Below are 16,465 nucleotides of genomic sequence, written 5' to 3'. Positions count from 1 at the left end.
AGAGAGAGAGAAACATCAATGTGAGGGAGACACATCGACTGGTTGCCTCCTGCGCACGCCCTGACCAGGGCCAGGGACTGAGCTTGCAACTGAGGTATGTGCCCTTGACCAGAATCAAACCCAGGACCCTTCAATCCGCAGTCCGACACTCTATCCACTGAGCCAAACCAGCTAGGGCTCAATGTTCACCTTTTTAGAGGTGAGAACCTCAGCTAAGTGACCCCACAGGTGCCTCAGTTTCCCCACATAGAAAATGGGCACACCATCTGCTGCCTTATATTCCCTATAATGCATGTACTGCCATAAACTGCCTACGTCTTTTGTGAAACCAAACTCACCCCCGCCAAAAGCTTCGAGTCAGGCCCACAAAGATGTCCAAAAAAGCCTTGCAGACAGAGCCCATGACCACCAATTTGTAAATTTCTCAGTCTAGAAAAATGAGAGGGGCAGGGAAGGAAGCAAAAAGTACGTCTACTGTAACTGTAAAAACTACTGTCAACTTGCTCAGCAGAAACTGCCGGCATTCTCCCCGTTAGCTGCTCTAGATTAAACTCGGGCCAGCCACAAAGCCACCCCGATGGCTCTCGGCGATGCCAGGGAGGTAAACCGAGGGTGGAGCTGCACCGGTGTCAGAAACCAAAACGCTCTTTGGTGGATCCACCACTTAAAATCTCACTTTATTCTGTAAATATTTTTGAAACAAGAAATAAAATCAAAATAATTAAGAAATAAAATAATTTAGAAAGAATCTCATGCTAACTTTCAAAGGTTTCTGAAAATTCAAAAGTGCCAGAGGCTTTTTCTTTTGTAGCAGATTGTTTTTCAAACGCAACTTCAGGCTCCTGAGAGCGTGATGTTGCCACTTGTGTCAGCTCATTCATCAACGCAATACATTTCCTGCAGATCCTGGGAGGGGGCATCCTAAGTAGGACCGCTAGCATCTGGCAGTTGATCTTATTTGACCCCATGACAACAGAGACCAACACCATAAAGCACTTAGGAGTTTATAATCCATTATGATTTAGGTTGAGTGATAGTTGCTTCTGAAGTCTTCGAAAGTACAGGATGGAAAATGCCAAAGACTTTTTATTGATATATATCTAGATAGCTATTTTAAACATTTACATATAATTTATAGGTATTTATAGATCATATAAATTTCCTGAATACAGATATATCCATAGATGATGAATAAACATCCATGTGAACGCAGAGATCTAAAATTAAAATCCAATTTCACTGCTATGTATATACATATACATACATACAGTGTGTGTGTGTGTGTGTGTGTGTGTGTGTGTATCACCATATCTAAAGTGCAGATTTCTTGAGAGCAAGGAGCCGACCAGTTTTACAGATAGGCATTGCTCATGCAACATACAAATGTGTGAGCAATGCTGAACAGAATAAACACAGAGCCAGTCAACCGTGAGCAGAAATTATCACTCAGATACTAAAACTAAACCATGCTCTTGCTCTGGAGGGGTTATATCATAGGGCTGGGACTATGACATCCTGCTGGGATTCAAGTACCAATCAGCGAACAAGGTGGCATATTTTTCTCCTGCTTTTTCACAGCTGAAGAAGAGTGAGGAAGGCAGTGTAAACTGTATAACCGCTCAACCCACCTTGATCCAGGAGCTGTTACTGCTTTAAAAACATTATCTTTTAGGTTAAATAAAATGTGGTATATCCACACAAAGAACTATCACTTGGCACTAAAAAGGAATGAAGGACTGATAACATGCTGCAACATATGTGAACCTTTCATGTTGCTCAGTGAAGGAAGCCAGTCACAAAAGACCATATATTGTATGAGTCCATTTATATGAAGTGTCCAGAATATGCAGATCTACAGAGACAGAAAGTAGAATAGGTTCCTAGTGGCCTAGGAGGAGGGGGAGTTAGTGACTGCTAATGAGAGAACTTACATCGTGATGATGTTCACCACTGTGAATATCCGAAAACTACAATATGTAAGAGTGAATTTTATGGTCTATCAATTACATCTTAGTAAAGCTATTTAAAAAAAAAAACAAAAATTTGCCCTGGCCGATGTGGCTCAATTGGTTGGAGCATCGTCCCATAAACCAAAAGGTTGTGGGTTCAATTCCCAGTCAAGGCACATACCTAGTTATAGGTCCAGTCCCTGGTTGGGGTGCATACAAGAGACAACCAACTGGTGTCTGTCTGTCTGTCTGTCTCTCCCTCTCCGCCCCCCCATCAATAAACATAAACATATCCTTGGTCGAGGATTAATTTTTTTTAAATACATTAGTTTTCAAAACTATCATCTTTAAAAACCTACAGCAGCTACAGAGTCAACATTGAGGAGAGTTAATATGGCAGCTCTTTATCTTTCCAAGAGCCTCAGTAGACTTGGGCATTACAAGAATTAGACAAGCAACCGTTACAGCTGTAATGGCTGGGACAATGAATCAAACGGGGAAGGAAAATTTTTCTGAAGCCAAAAAATAAACTGTACAACACACACACACACACACACACGCGCGCGCACGCGGCACTAAATCAAAACAACGGGAATCCCAGTAGGATGTGTATGTGTCCAAGTGCTGTCATGCTGTCACTCACATCACCACAGGTTCCCTGACTCCCTCATTATTTAAAAGATAAGCCCTGGTAGGACAGGAGCTGGAAGTTTTTTGTTGTTGTTTTCTCATGACACATGAGATCTAGAACAGCTGGAGATGTGATAATCTTTAAAGGCAGTAGTAAGTATTTTAAAGTGCCACCAACACTCCCTGAACTGTTCTCCAAACACCACTGTGGTAGCTATGAGCTGTGACTACCCCTTCTCCCAGCCTGTTTCCATGGGAATGGGGGTTTCACTCTACAAGATCACTTACAGATAAGATGTGGGGTAGCTTTCACCTCTTCCATAAAATGAGGTGAAGGGTTGCTAGAACTTCACCAGCAGCCAATGCTCTGCGCAACACATAATGAGTAAGCAAAGCTGAACCAAAAAAGACAAAGCCAGAGATTGTGGGTCTTCCTAATATAACAACCCAATTATCTCAGCCCTCTAAACTAAGGGCTCTGTGGTCTCCAATCACACGTTTACTCGGTGCCTATCATGGTCACAAGCAACGACATGTGCAGCTGGCAGAGATACCGTTTAAAAGCTGGTAGACTCCATGCCATCAAAGAAACACACACCTAAGATGTAGTGATTTCATACGTATGCGTAATATAAATAATGCAGATTATATTTATGTATATTTACAGTATATATACATGTATATGTGTATGTAGCAGTGAAATTGAAATTTTTATTTTTTTATAAACATGCAAATGATTGTCAACATTTTCAAAGTAGTCATTCTAGAATGACTTGAGCTTACTTATTCAAAAAAAAAAAAAAATCGTCACTGATTAGCCCTTCCGGGTTTGGCTCAGCGGATAGAGTGTTGGCCTGCAGACCAAAGGGTCATGGGTTCGATTCCCAGCTAAGGACATGTACCTCAGTTGCAGGTTCATCCCTGGCCCCTGTCAGAAAAACTAGCTCATCATTTTATAGGCACACTTAGATAGAACTGTGCCTAGCAAAAATAGATACTCTGTAAATGTGTGTGTGTGTGTGTGTGTGTGTGTGTGTAATTACTGGCCACCCTTTAAAATAGTCAAAAGAATGTAGTATCTCAGACCTTGAAAGCAATTTCTAAAAACAACAACAATGTTCTGAGAATGAGATCATCTAGCATTAGAGTAAATGTGTAATTTTCTAAGGTGACTATTTTGAAGACAAGCTTGGATACCTCGTTATGTTTGTTTATTTTTAATGTCACACTTTATTTACATTAAAGATTACAAAATAAAAAGATAAAACTACCAAATAATTATAGACTACAAACTCCACAGAAATTAAAAAGAGGATATAAACATCATAAGGCACTGAAAGAGGACAGGCAAGGTTACAATACAATTCCTGCCTATAAAAAGTTTCAAGTTGACTTTTATAAAGGGAGATTGAGCTACACCCTGAAGAATGTATAGCCTTTGCCTCACTGGAAAGGGGCAAGAATGGCTTTCCAAATGGGAGGGAAACGAACAGAACCTAAAGGGAGAACTGTAGACAGACCAGAGAGAGAGCAAACTAGAGCCAAGAGCTTAGGCCCTAAGCTTGATTCTAACCGGCCAGTGGTTGGATGAATCATTACCAAGTAAGAAATAAAGCAAAGCAACACTATACTCAAGGAAAGTGCTTCTAAAACAGAGTCCTCTGTGCCACGTTGGTGTTTCTTCACATCCCCCACCCAGTCTGGCTGCCCCTGGTTTCCATGGCTTGGGTTTACCCGTTTGGAAAAACAACTCCTTCTTGGACAATACCAAAATCACTACCTCTGCCCTGAAATTAAACAAGAAACAGACATATTCCAGCCTCTGACTTAGATGATAAACTCATCAAAATAGAGACTGTCTTTTTTCACATAGCAGCAATCAGCAGTGTTACAATAGGTATTCCAATAAGGAATGAATTACAAGTTAACAATGAAAAAACACCTTAAAATTGTCCACTTAGCCCTAACTGCTTTGGCTCAGTGGATAGAGCGTCGGCCTGCAGACTGAAGGGTCCCAGGTTCGATTCCAATCAAGGGCATGTACCTTGGTTGTGGGCACATCCCCAGTGGGAGGTGTGCAGGAGGCAGCTGATCAATGTTTCTCTCTCATTGATGTTTCTAGCTCTCTATACCTCTCCCTTCCTCTCTGTAAAGAGTCGATAAAAAATATATTTTAAGAAAATTGTCCACTTACCCCCTGTAGGGCTAAAATTTAAAAGACCGGCCATATCAAGTACCGATGAGGACCCAAGCATTCACAGAGCCCTTACACACTGCTGGTGGGAAAGCAGGATGGTACAACCACTTTGGAAAGCAGTTAAGCAGTTTCTAAAAAGTTAAACATACCCACTGACCCAGCCAGTCCATGCATATTTATCCAAGAGAAACGAGTGCATGCGTCCACAGAAAGGCTTGTATAAAAATGTTCAGAGGTCAGACCACAAAATGATGTACTTAATACCACTGACCTGTACACCTAAAAATGGTTAAAATAATAAATTTTGTTATGTATATTTTACCACAATAAAAAAATGTTTAGAGCAACTTTATTCATAATTACTAAAAACAGGAAACACTGCAAATTTCCATCAGCCTTAGACTAGTGTGGAGGAGAGACTCTTCCATGACATGACCACTGTCTGACTACTGCCGACCGGACCCACCAGCTAGGCCCTGGCCAGAACAGAGCCTGCTTCCCAAATCCCTGCAGAGACTGTCTGATCAACCCCACCCTGTGCCCCAAGGCGTTCTGGTTTGTGCTGGTTCACAGGTTGTGGCCCTCGTGGGGCAAGCAAGCGTTCCTCTCATCTGGAGCATGTGATGCCACAGGACCCTTATCCCCCTGCCCTGTCCCCTATCACCCTCAGCCATGCCACTGCAGTGTGGAGGACACCCATGTGGTCTCGCCACCACTTCCCAAGACGACCCTAGCATGTAAGTTCCCATAATAAACTCTTGATATAATGATGGAGTTGTCAGCCTTTGCCTATAGTCTCTAGCCCAGGAGAATTTCTAACAAATCGATAAGCAAAGTGTGACATAGTCATACAACAGACTACAGCACAACAATACAAAACTATTGATCCCTGCAACAACATAGATGACTCTTAAAAAGATGTTGAGCACAAGAAGTTGGAATCAAATGATTCTATTTACATGAAGCTCAAGAGCAGGCAAAACTAATCTATGAATGTAGAAGTCAGAACAGTGGTTACCTCGGGAAGGGTGTGTATTGACTAGCAAGGAAACTTGAAGGACCTTTCTGGGGCAATGGAAAAGTTCTATATCTTGATCTCTAGGTGGTGGTTAGAAAAGGTATAAACACAGGAAAAAATTAATGAAGCCATGCCCCTAAGATTTCCCTATATTAACAATGCCTCAATAAAAATAAAAGGAAGAAAAAAGAAAACCCAACACGTGGAACTCCCCTGTCCAAGCTTCCACATTAAGCCCAGGGCTTACCTTTTGTTGCCCTCACCAAATAACTCTATTATCACAAGGCAGGAGCTCACAATAAAAAGTGCCCCCGGTGTATTGTAGGATCTACCCCATTCGGACAACATTTTTTAAGGACTGACCAGAGTAGTTTAAGAAGAACATACAACCTATCTACTGATTTCTTGAGCCTTTTAAAAATTCATTGAATTTTTTAAATTCTAAATATATTTTATTCCTATCAGAACCCAAATGACCACTTGACAGTGCTGTTGTTTTTTTAAGTTAATAATACTATAAGAAAGGCTAGTTCCCAATGTAACAGAAAGGTATCGTGGAGTGAGGCATCTGGACTCTCTGATCATAGTTAATACACCAAGTACAAGAGTCCACACTTTTATATGCAAGTTTTCTTAATATACTCTGTACTTTTAAATTCTTTACAAGTCCATGAAAACAATAGATCGTTCACTCACAAAGACACAGAAAGGCCCTGGATTAACATCCAAAATCTATATTCTGAAGTTTGAAAATGAAAGCAGTTACTTTTAAGGATGGATTCTAAATAGTAAATCAACTAACAGACACCTACCTATAATAATAACAACAGTTTTCATATTCTGTTACTACCTTCTTTGTTTATTTACCTGTCGTCTGTCTCCCCTGTTAGAATGTCAGCTCCAAAAAGTCAGGGATTTTGCGGTCTGTTTTGTTAACAGCTATATCCCCCGTCCATAAAACAGTGTCTAACACTGTTATGGTTCATTTAACAGACCATCTGAAGTCAAGTAACTAGAAAACAAGATGAGTAAGGGCAGTTATTTCCAACCAACCAGCCCACTTCGAATGTTTCTCTACAGAAATTGAGCCTTAAAGTGGTTTTCTTTTCTTTCTTCTCCTCTTGTCTGTATCACTTTCCCAGTTATCTTTCCTTCCTCTAAGAACAACAGTCTAAGAGTTAACAAACTCACTTGTGTTACCAACTCAGTATCCCTGGGTCAATCACACAATTTCAATGTTTCTTTATCGTTAATGAAAAGACCGGAGTAGATTCATACATTAGCAGATACCATGGCGCTTAGTACTGAGAATAAAGGGAATAAAGGCAAAGTCCTAGCCCCTCCAAGAGCGAGGCAGACAGAGGAGTAGGTCACACAGGGAGATGATTCTCTGACAGAGCATGCATGGTGGTGCCATGAAACCACCAACACAACATCTAATCACACCAAGAAGGTAGTGGCAGGAGGGTCAATTTACAGACATCTCGGCACCTCAGGGATGAATAGGAGCCAAGAGAAAGAGCAGTGGGATGTCAGAGAGAGGCAATGGCTCACTCAAAGGAAGTAGTTTGATATATCTGGACTACTGGCTGTGGGTGAAGGAACGGTAGAAGATAAGGATGTGGGTGAGGGGATGGGATGGGATGGTGGGAGACGAGGCTGGAGAGGTAAACAGGGAATGGTACTCTAGTAAAATCATGGATGAAATGTCCAGAACTGAACAAGGTTAGAGGCAGTGATCAGTTATGGGTTATTATAGTAACAAAGAATAAAACTAATGAAGACCTAAGAGTTCTGATGACCTCTTCGGCTTCTCGTTCTACAATATTGTTTGTTCCTACGTCACGTGACCATTCTTGTCCAGACTAATATCTCTAGCAGTGGCCTTTCCTCTGAGATCTAGACCCATACACGCAACTTGCTAAAATTTATCTCTTCTCTGAAACCTCAAAGATCCTTCACACTCAACATATTCAAAACTAAACCCATGATCTCACCCCAGAATCCAGTCTTCTTCCAGTGTTTCCTCTCTGCAAATGGGAGCACCATCCATCCACCTGGGTAACTGGAAACCTGGGAAGCACCCTCAATGCATTCTAAGTCTCCTCCCTCATCCCCTGCTTCAATCTAGCACCATGTCCTGAAAGTTTTCTCTCCAAGTGTCTCCTAGATCTATCCACTTCTGACCTATCACAAAACCACCACCGTCACTTGGGTAACCACCCTCTCTGGCCTAAACCACAGCAACAGTTCACATCCTCCCCTATTTCTACATCCTCTCCTTATTCCCTTCCAATCTGTTCTCAAGCTGCAACCATGGACTGTTAGTTATGTCGATCAACCTGCCTCACTCCTTTAAGTCCTCCTACCCACCACCAGGAGCTCCATCAAGGTCGTGTCAATGTTGCTCATCCGTAGCTCATTCCCCATGGAGTGGGCATTCAGTAAGTATCTGAGTCAAGGGTGTAAGAAGGAACCTAAGGAGTCAGCACCAAATGGCACAGAGATGGACGAAGGTGAGGACTAAAAAGTGTCCATTGAATGTGCAGTAGGATATCGTTTAGGAACCTTGTCCAGAACAATTTCCATGGAGTTGTGGGAGCAGAAATCAGATGACAGTAGGTCAAGAAGAGAATGGGCAGGAGGGAAGTAGAAACATACCGATCTTCATCTTCTTCTTCCTTGGATGGCAAGGAAGCATGTCTAATAGCTGAAGGTGAACACAAGGTTTAAGGATGGGTTTATTTTTTGTCTTGAAAGTGGGAGAGATTTGTGCATGAGCACGTGATGAAGAGAAAGACCCCAGGGAGGAAGAAGAGGAAACTAGGAAAGAAACAGATCACTGATAGGTCCCTCACTGAGACCAGAAGGGTTGGGACTCGTGAGAGCCAATAGAAGAATTAGCCTTTCTCTGATCCTAAGGGAAAGGAAAGAGGGATGGAGTTGGATCCGGAACAGTTTGCAGGCGGGAAAGTCACAAAGATGTGGCGGTTACTCTGTTTCTCCATTTTCTTCTTAAATGACATATAGGAATTCTTCCAGCTCTATAAGAAGGCACTTTCTTCTCTTGGTTGGACAAGTACAGTATGCGTATGTGCATGTGTATCCTATGCATTTTTTTCCTGGTGGTGTTTTTGTTACGGAACACCAAGAGCAATGTTTGATGCCTACTGTTAGTTCTGGACCTTACTTCACCCCACCCCTTCCCGGACCAATATCAACCATCTCTTGTTGGTATAGAGCAGTGATGGCGAACCTTTTGAGCTCGGTGTGTCAGCATTTTGAAAAACCCTAACTTAACTCTGGTGCCGTGTCACATATAGAAATTTTTTGATATTTGCAACCATAGTAAAACAAAGACTTATATTTTTGATATTTATTTTATATATTTAAATGCCATTTAACAAAGAAAAATAAACCAAAAAAATGAGTTCGCGTGTCACCTCTGACAGGCGTGTCATAGGTTCGCCATCACTGGTATAGAGCCTCTAACAGAAAAAAGGGCCCCCATCATAGTCTCCAGCAACTGGTGGTAATTGTTCCCGATTGTGAATTCAGCAGTGCAGGGCTAGAAAACTTTACATAGGTTTTATACCAAGAATGACTACTATTTTCCATCCCTTTTACCCTCTACTCAATAGAACTTAAAACCTGATACAGCTGCTATTACATATTCCTTTTAAAAAGCTACCAAATCACTCTCATGGGTGACTTTACGCATTGGCAAAGAGGTTACAGCTTTTCAGCAGGGAAATAAAACCAGGGTTCTCTGTGGGGTCAGCCAATCGTTTATCAGTTACTCATCAGAAAAACAATAGTTTAAAAGGACACACAGAGTAAGAATGGGAGAAAACGAGTACAGGAGAAAGCTGCTGACATTAAAATAAAATGTAAAATTAATCCCTTGTCACTTTAATAGTGCTGCCACATAATGGAAGATGTGTTTGTTTTCAAAGGAGAGAAAACATCCAGAAATGTGCACTCGTCTCTCCCTCAACTGTTATCGGGAAGAAGCGCAGACTCGGTCCAGCTGGATTTGGGGTGGTGTAAACAAGTTGGCTAAATTGCTTGGCAGAATGCATCTGCATCAAACCATTACATTCTGGAATTCACTCTATTAAAACCAAATCATTAGCCAAGAAGAATCAGCAGGCAACTATTCTCATGCAAAACAGATATAAAATAAAAATCAAAAGCAATACATATGGATGATTCATTTTCATTCATAATTTTAGATGGTGCATAAGGCAAACTATTGTTTCAGATCTTTGTTGCTCTCTAACAGCCATCTCTGTACAATGTAGAGTATTGTTTCAATATTGGAACAATTTAAGCTTTTTCTCTGTGTATCTAAAAGTCCCTGGATTAACATCCAAAGAAACCTGGCACTGCAACAAAGCTGACTTGTAGCAAGTCTCAGCCTTTAAGCAAATTGCTTATTAATGCAAAACTAAAGTCGCTGTTCAGATCCTAATGAAATAGCTATGTATCTCCAGAAGTGTCCCCCCACTTTACACTCTCCAAAACTGTGCACAACTTTTCTAACACCTAATTTTCCATTACAGCATGGATGGTGGAGGGCTTTAACAGGTGGTGAAAACCACGAACAAAATACTAAGTGGAAAAAAAAAAAAAAAAAGCAGCTCAGACCAAAGTGTCACCAAGGCTAAACAGCGCAGCAGCAGGTAAGAGGAAGGCTGGGCATCCACATATATCCCTCAGCCGAGATTCCCCAGACTCTGAGCTAAGCTGGTATCACATGGAAACTACAGCCTCTTCAGACATGTCCATTGCTTGCAAAGGCCTCATAAACAAAGACACAACAGAAGATTTACAGGGTCATTCTAATTATATAAGGATGGGGGGAGGGGGGGACATAACTAAGTGAATTTGTTTAGAATTGCACACATATGTAGTCAAGTATTTTTTAAAGACAAATTATGCTTGTGATGACCTCTTAGGTTGGGAGAAATTGTGATTGGGTTTACCTTTTAACTATAAATTACACGTTTCATGCACATTCGTGTATATATGATATATTCCGTATTAGAAACTGTTGAGAAGGACAAAGAGACAGAGTCAGACGCGACAGACAAAGATCAACCCCAAGACCTAACACATTCCTTAGCGGAGTGTAGGCATCCCACAGACGCTTATGAAAATGGAGACTGGGTGACAAAAGGACAGTAGTGAGTTTCCTCTGGTCACTTACTAAATATATTCCACTTTGTTATGTTTCCAGACTTCTTTGCAAACAAATGGGTGCAATGCTAAGAGTTCCGAAAGATCATATAAATAGCAACAAATGAAGGAGAACTTTAAGAATGGGTTTCCTATTTTATTAAGGGTAAATAAACATTCTTCCAATGGGTAGGGATTCACATAGTTGGGATTAAAACACACCCTGTATACACTATTCTGAAATTAAAACAATCTACAGCATTATTACTTTTTATTTGCAGAAAGGGCAAGATAAAGCAAAGTGATGGAAATACTTCCTGAGAACTTAAGAACATGCAATATTCAGGAAGGTAAAGAGAGAGAGAGAAAGAGAAAGAGGGAGGAGGGAGGGTGAGAAAGGGAAAGGGAGGGAAAGAGAAGGAAGGAAGAGGGAAGGAGGGAGGGAGGGAAGGAGGGAGGGAGGGAAGGAGGGAGGGAGAGAGAGAGAGAGGGAGAGGGAGAGGGAGAGAGGGAGTGAGAGGGAGGGAACAAACAAATGGAGAAAGTAAAATCATTTCCAGACTCTGGTTTTAACATTAAATGTCCACGGCTGAAGTGTTAAAAGTGTTAAAATTAAAAGTCCATGGGGGGCAGGGGCCTAATACCTAATTTCATTAAAAAACAGAAAAGGGAGAGAGACTATTTTGCAGGACAAACTGATGCTGCTGAGCAAGACTAGAAAGTAGTTCGAATGAACTCAATATCCAATACATAGATACCACTCAATAGAAACAGTCCCTGAATAAATGTTAACATATATGGAGATAAAACAGAGCCAGAAGCCATCCCTGGTAAGGCTGGTTTTATATACTTGTATACATGCACAAGTGCTAAGTCTGGATCTAATTTCTGCATGACAAAACCCAGTTTTCTGCAACATCCTCACAATCCCAGAGGGAATTTCTTTTTATCTTATGGCATGTTTTTTTTGTTGTGTTGTGTGTGTTTTTAAATCTTCACAACAACAAACCTAAGCTCCCTAGGAGAAGAAGGCCATGCAGACAATAGGGAAGGGATGGAGGAAGGAAGAGAAATCTGCCTTCCCAAACAAAGCAATGTGCAGGCTCCAGAAGATAAACAGCCAAGTAAAACAATCCTTCCAGGAGAAGACAGAGAAACAAGGGTGGGGAGCTGGAGGGAAGGAGGGTATAATCACACCTTCCCTTCACACACTGTAATTAGAAGAAACACAAACTGGCCAGATCTCTCTCAGGAGCTCTCCTGGGCTCACCTGGGCCTGTTTTATTCATCAGGCTCCTCCCCAGTCTCTCTCCCTCTCCACTCCCCCTCTCCCTCCCTCTTTCCCTCTCTCCTCCCTCTCTCCCACAAACAAAAAGCTGAAGTAAAATGAATTTCCACAGCAAAATAGTTGCAGATGTTCTACCTTGGAACATACCCTGGCAAGAGCTGGTCACCTGATACACAGGGCAGGGGACCAGAGGCTGGTACAAATGGCTCGGCTCCGTGGCCTTCTCACCTTCGTAGAACCCCATGATCCTAAGCTTCCTGAGGCCTCTGAGCTCAGGAGACAAAGAACAATGAAACCAGGACTCCATTGTCACTGCTGGTGGTTAGGCTGCAGAAAACAAAACCCTCACCCAGCCTTGCTCACATCCCTAGCAGGGTCTCGCTCACTCAACAACTTTTGTGTGCGTTTCTCCTTTCAATTCCAGAAAATTAATTTAAATGTAGCCTGTGATGAAACAAGTGATAATTATGTTCTAAAACAGCGAGCGACTCTAAAAGGTGAGGGGCTCAGAACAGTCTTTTCTTAAGCTTTCGGATGATCATAATGTGTGATTTGTTTTTACTTTCTCCCAATATAAATCACACTATTAAATTAAAAGGGGAGAATTCTTCTACCAAATTACACACTAATGGCTCTTAACCCATAATTAAAGTATCACTAACAGCAGCTTAAAGCCACAGCCAGCCATGAGCACATTTATTAGGACCTAGGTTTTCAGCACCAAGTAATTATGTAAATATAACCATCAGCCATCTTGAGGGAAGTCCATGGTCTAACCAGCTCCCTGCTCCCTCGGGGAGATACTCTTGTGAACTGATATTTCACAGGGCCTCCTCTGCACAATCAGAAAAAGGTAAAGCAAACACAAGCGCCAGTGCAGCAAGGCAAGCAAAATGTCAACGAGGCTGGTCACCTAGAGTTCTCATTACCGTCTCCCCTGAACAGCAAACAGCCTGGAAACCTAGACCAGCAATGGCTTCAGAGCAATGAGGAGTCCAGAACAGGCTCGACTGTGCACTGTGATCCAGAACATCCCCACGCTGGGACCGTGATGGGCCCTGGGACAGAGTGTGCTCTCCAACATCAAAGAGCAAACAAGTAATGAAGGAGACAAGACGTGGAATGATTCTGGAATAGTCAAAACCACAGACTGGGATATCGGCACAATTCAATTCTGTTACAAACTTTCTGAATAAACGTGAACGGACAATTTACTGGGCCTCAGCTTCCTTGGCAAAAACAAGGCAAACGTATTGTGATGTCGAGGCCTTGTATAGCTCCGCAAATGATGAGAAAATTAAAGAATGCAGGATAGCATATAGCCAAGTGCCAAATTACACAGCAGGGACTACAACCGCTATTGGGTCGTTGACTTTTTGAGTCAGCCACTTGGGGAGAGTAGCAGGCACCCGGCCAGGACTGAGAGATACACCGTGACCAACACAAAGCCCTCCCTGCCTTCATCAGGCTTTCCCTCGCCTCAGGATGGGGAGTTCAGCAGGGAAAGAAGGAAGGCTGGGGTTGGATTAGAACCTGTTCACGGAGGTGGAGGCAAGAATGGATGTCACTGGGTATAATGTGAACATTCAGTGAGGCGATGAATGATGAACGGGTTAACTGTTGAGGATTGCAGCCATAAACCAGGAGGTTTTCCAACAGACGCATCAACACAAGCAGAGTTCTGCGCATTTGCTCATCACCAATGAAAGTCGTTAGTTTCCAGAAGTTAGTCAGACTTAGATTCTTTCTGCCCTTTGCCAATCTTCTCCTCCTACCCCAACGGGCCCCCACCCCAAAACTACCACCTGTGGTTAATTTTTTCTTTTATTCCCTTTTCAATGACACTTCTGGAGGACTATGGTGAGAGGCAGGTGCCAGTGAGCAGTAGCCTCGCAGAGTCCACACCTCAGCCATGCGGATTCCGCTCCCAGTCTGGGATTTCAGAAAGACATTGTATGCTATAACTGGCTAAAAAAGGCCCATTTGTGTATACGTTGCTAAAGAAGTTAAAGAAAGATGGTGCAGTGTGTGTAATACAACTAAGGAATATGGTATAACCAACCTAAAGAATAAGAATAACCATCAACATCTTAATGCTTAAAACTAAAGATTCAGAAAATGTGCCCCTGATCCTAAAGAGACGTGAACCCTGCCTGTGCTCTAAGTGAAGTCAAATGCTGTCTACCAACTGTACATTCCATTTTCCAAATAACTTCCCTGGAATGCTGCTGAGCTGATATGCTTAGTACAAATATTCTCAAAGTGTTGGATTTAAAGGCACAATAACTGCTCCAACTTTTCTTACCAAAAAATTTCCATCCAAGATTTATGCCCATCTTCAAAACACCCTTTTGAGTTCAGAGCAGATGTGTGCAGTGTTTACAATGAGAAAACCACGAGGACATAAACAACCCACTATAAACACCACTCAAATTTTGCTGTGCTTTTCTTCATATCCTGTGTATTTATTTTGGTGTTAGAATAATGTTAACTTTCATAATAAGGAAAATAGCAGCAGATGTTTAAACCAAACAGACTATAGCATATCACTGCACATTATCTACTTGCCTTTCAAAATCAAAGTTTTCTTCCTCACAAACTGGGAGGGACGCAGGGAGACTACGCATGTATTTTACACACTCCCGAGCAACAAATCAACCTGGAGAGGCTTCCCACAAGCTTTTCCTCACCACCACCAACTGGAGACATAAAAAATTAATGTGGTGTCAATTTCCTAACAATCTTTGTATTCCTCTCTTATACGGATCATTATAGTTTGTTTTGAAACTATCATACTACTCAGTGATGAACAGAAATGGCCTTAAAAGTTTTTCATTTCTTGTTCACTAAAAAAAAAAAGTTTAAAAACTGCAGTAAGTTAATTTCACAGGAAACAAACCCAATCACTTGCTGTTGAGACTATTCTGAAGAAATCTGCCTTTTAAATGGGTGACCTCAGAAGTAAGAGGATACTTATAGCAGCAGATTCAAAGAAAGCAATTCATCAAAATTCTCATTAGTGGAACAAGTAGGAGGGGAGGGGAAAAAACACCTTTAAACAAACAATCAAAAAAAAAAACCACTTAAGTTTGAAACCCTTATCATAGAGTTGAAAGAAGAAAAAAAAAAAGGCATGAATGAGATTTTTTTTCCCCCCTTGAAGGGGGAAGGATAAATTATCAACTGACTAGGCAACAGCCCTGAGATTTTTTACATGAAAAATACTAGAGGATTGGCTCACCCTCCCAAGTCTCCTCAATGTTTTCTTTTTTTCAAGAGAAAACATGGAAACAGCTCTTGCTGAATCAGAAGGGACATGTCTCCTTCTTATAACAAAAAACACTTCCCCCCGCCCTCCCCCCAAAGGCACCTCTGGGCACTCAAACGCAGGCCATTACCACTTTTTCAAATTGCACGTAGATATGTTCCAACAGATTAAGAAATCACTTTTTCTCTTCTTACTACCCACAGAGACAGCTTGAAACAATACAACACAGTAGGGACACAGCTCATGGCTTAGTAAGTGGTAATAAACAATACGAATTCAGAGCTTATTTTTGCCTTTTTCTTTTTTTTAGCTTTCTGGTTAGCGTGTTGTGCAATCACTTCCACAAGGGACCAGAGTGCGGGGGGAACATCCTTCTATGTCAGAACTCTCCGGAGCTGTACAGGAAATGGGAAACCAGACAAAGAGAGCCAGTCTTTGCTCGGTGACACGGGTGCCCTCCCAGTCCCCCAAACTGAATAGAAAAATCCTTCATTGTTTGGGACAATGGGTCCGGAAAACAAAAACTCACTGTAACTCTTCTGTTCCTCTCTACATGAAGACCCAAAGCGCTGCTGTGATACACCAGAGATACTACAGATGGTGTACGTTTAAAATAAACACCAGTGCAAAAACCACCACCAAAAACACGACACATTTAACTTTTACTTGGGTTCTAAAAGTTCTTCCCCTAAAGAAAACACCAACAGAAACAAAATACAGTTACATTATAAAGAATTAAAAACCTGGAGAGTTAGTCTATGTTGCCAGCGAGCATAAAGCAAACTTTTTTGTAGTTTGTATCTCCCCTCCTCCCCACCCCCAGTCTTCACCACTGTACCCCTGAAGGCCAAGTTACTAACAACAAACTTTGAAAATTGAAAACAGTACGGAATAACTTCTCGCCTTTCGAAGCACCCTAGAAGTCCCAAGAAGG

At 41.7% G+C, this 16,465-nt stretch overlaps 1 protein-coding gene across 5 annotated transcripts in view; it reads right to left on the bottom strand.

The window, feature by feature from the left end:
• The window catches only part of VGLL4 (vestigial like family member 4), a 138,606-nt gene that overhangs the window by 58,855 nt on the left and 63,286 nt on the right, over positions 1-16,465 (bottom strand). The window lies entirely within an intron of this gene.

This window comes from Myotis yumanensis, unplaced genomic scaffold, assembly GCF_028538775.1.
Source record: "Myotis yumanensis isolate MYYU_CA2020_CCGP unplaced genomic scaffold, mMyoYum1.0.hap1 SCAF_14, whole genome shotgun sequence".
NCBI lineage: Eukaryota > Metazoa > Chordata > Mammalia > Chiroptera > Vespertilionidae > Myotis > Myotis yumanensis.
This window is presented reverse-complemented; position numbering and strand designations above follow the sequence as displayed.